This window comes from Protopterus annectens, chromosome 5.part1 (genome assembly GCF_019279795.1).
Source record: "Protopterus annectens isolate FY-2018-M chromosome 5.part1, PAN1.0, whole genome shotgun sequence".
NCBI classification, from domain to species: Eukaryota; Metazoa; Chordata; order Ceratodontiformes; family Protopteridae; genus Protopterus; species Protopterus annectens.
The window spans coordinates 164970113-164973262 of record NC_056736.1 but is presented as its reverse complement, the minus strand read 5'-3'; the positions used below and the strand labels follow the sequence as shown (position 1 = coordinate 164973262).

The window sequence follows — 3150 nt, the reverse complement described above, 5'->3', positions numbered from 1 at the left end:
GGAAAAGTGTAGTGTCCCGAAAATCACAGAAGCACAGGTGAAAACAGCCCTTTCAAAAGCCAAAAACACAGCATCAATGGGGCCAGATGGTGTCCCAGGCTGCGTCTTGCACGAACTACAGAACAAACTAACCCCCCACCTAAACACGCTGTTTAACCTCAGCCTCTCCACAGGCTATGTGCCCATAGAATGGCGCACAACAATGGTTATTCCGCTCCACAAAGGAGTGGCCACCACTGACCCTGGTAACTATCACCCCATAAGCCTGACTAGCCTGGTCTGCAGGGCTATGGAGTGCATCATCATGGAACTCATTAACAAAGACATTGGGAGCCTCCAAACACTTGACCCAACCCAGTTCGGCTTTGTTAAGGGCAGATCATGCCTACTAAACCTGCTTGACTTCTTCAAGACAGTTACCAAGGCCATAGACGAGGGAAAGGTGGTTCACACAGCATACCTCGATCTCGCCAAGGCGTTCGGCACCATTTCTCACTCGGGTATTATTGAAAAACTCACCAGCCTGAACATAAACCCCTACGTCACAAGATGGGTTGCCAACTGGCTTACGAACAGAACTCACATGGTAAGAATAGAGAGCTCCAGGTCTGACTCTAAACCAGTCACAAGTGGTATCCCGCAAGGCTCGATTCTGGGACCCCTACTGTTCGGCATATATTTCTCAGAAGTACAGGCAAACACAGGAGGACTATGGCTAACCAAGTTCGCCGATAACTGCAAACTGGGAGCCATAACTGACTCTCCGGCTGGCAAGGACATCCTCCAAAAAGGCCTTACTGAGACAGACACCTGGTGTCAAAGTCATGGCCTCAAGCTAAACGCCAAAAAATGCATAGTCATCCCGTTTGGGAAAAACAAAACACCCACGAATTACCACATAGGCAGCAGCCCCCTTAATACAGAAGAGGTAATAAGAGATCTGGGGACCCAGGTTGATAGTAATCTCTCCTTTGACAATCATATTGCCAAAGTAGTTAGGAAATCCTTCTATGTGGCCCATCTAATTACTAAGGGGTTTGCATCTAGAAATAAAGAGGTTATAGTGCCCCTCTACTTGTCACTCATCAGATCCATCATAGAGTACAATGCCCCATTTGGGATGCACCTCACAAGACACTTTCAGCAGCTTGAAAGACCACAAAAGCACCTCACCAAGAGGATTACTGGCCTCAAACATATGTCCTATGCAGCCCGACTGAAAAAACTCCGGCTGTACTCAGTGGCATATTGCTTACTCTGAGGTGATCTCTGCCTGACTTACAAAGCCATATCCAACTCAGAATTGGTGGACATGCTCCACCTAAAGAAATCCAAGTCACTGCGAGCCACGTGCTCTAGTGAGCTAAGCCTCGCCACAACAATAAATAGAACATGCTGGAGGGATAGATTCCTGTCACAGAGACTCCCCATGCTTTGGAACAAAATTCCTAACTACATTAGGCAGAGCCCCTCATTAACACTCTTCAAGAGAAGCCTTAACGAGTGGATGGGTAACAGAAAATACACCCCTGGGATCACTTCATTGGCTCTGCTTGACAGAGGCTCAGTTAATTAATCAATGGGGCGGCGAAAGCCGACACACTCTGGCTAGGCTTATAAATGCCCTCGGGCAGATAGCCTAGTACCTATCTATGAATCTATGAACCTACAAAAGAAGAAAAAAGATGAATAGTGAACACTGACATGTTTTTAATTCAGGTCTAAATTACATTTTGTATTGTTTTAATTAGCAACAATTGTTTTTTTTTTTTTTGCTGTAATTTTTTCTCTGACCACAGGATGTCACTATTTAAGACTTAACATGTATCGTTTCAGTAGTAAAACATTTATATGGCTTACTTGTAACGTTGTTTGTCCATAAGCTGAGCAGGGGTGTGACAGGAAGATCCTCTCCTCTGTTTATATGAGCATCACTTGCAATGGACACATTTTCAATAACGGCTCTCAAGATCATAGGATTGCGTCAGTAGAGTTAGCATGCATGAAGCAGTGGAGTCAAATGTCAGTGACCAGTTAGGTCCTGATGCTAGCTGTTTTTCTTTTGTTAGTCTAATTAAAAAAAATTACAAAGGAAGGGGTTACTTATAGTTATTTGCTGACAGCTCTGTTAGGGATGTTGATTTCCTGGCTGGTGGTATACCTCTCAACTGTCCAAATTTGTACAGAATGTCCAGATATTTGTCTCATATTTACTGGTTGGTTCCTTATAAAATTTGAGTTTTTCTGACAAATAACTGAGTATTGAAGTCACTAGAGTGTCTCATTCATTTGAGTTTTAGACTTCATATCCATTGGAAAATGCAACACTTTGTTATTCTAGTAACTTTCTAAGTTTACATGAGCAGCATTTAAAATCTTTCATGTGTATGAAAAGAGAGAAGGTTAGCATAAGGATGGAAGAGTTCCTTGTGGCCTTTACAACACATTTATGGTTCTCTTCCTCTTAATCCTTCCTAAAACAGGTGACTTTTGGAATAAAGAAGGTGAATTATAAAAATATATCTATATATATCTGTAGATATATATATAAAGGTTTACATTATTTTTTCAGAATTGCAGAACATTGGATTTTATTTGAACGAATGCAGTAACTAGGATGATTGAAAAGTCATACTGTGTATTATTGAATGAATGTGAATGAACGGAGCCTGCCATTCGTGCATGTGAAGTTGATATTATGATGTCAACATACAAGACATGGAAATAAAATATAATGAAATAAGTACAAACAGTGAACGTAGATTGGTGGAGTGTTGGAAACTGAATGCAAACACACTGAATACATTGTAGATTGTGAAGAAACTGGTAATAAGAATAATTTTGTATATCAGTGTAATGTACATATTTATGCCAAATTTAGCTGAGGAATATAAGTAAGAAGTCAGCAATGTGTTCTGAAAGTATGGTTTTCATTCCTAGTATTATTGGGAGTGTATATCAAACACTTGCTCCACTGAAAAGTAAAAAATACTGTTTATTGCTGGTTATCAATATTATATGGAGAAATGTGACGATATTAGAAATTATTGGTGCTGTGTTAAGAAAGGAAAAGACAAGTGTAATGGACGATGTGTAGCTGTAACAGCTATTGCAGGAGAACAGTTAGAAAAGAGTTCACTTCACTTTCAT

The 3150-nt window shown here is 40.7% G+C and overlaps 1 pseudogene; it reads left to right on the top strand.

The window, feature by feature from the left end:
• Positions 1–2383: 2383 nt before the first annotated feature.
• LOC122803704 lies at positions 2384–2492 on the top strand (annotated as a pseudogene).
• Positions 2493–3150: the final 658 nt, after the last annotated feature.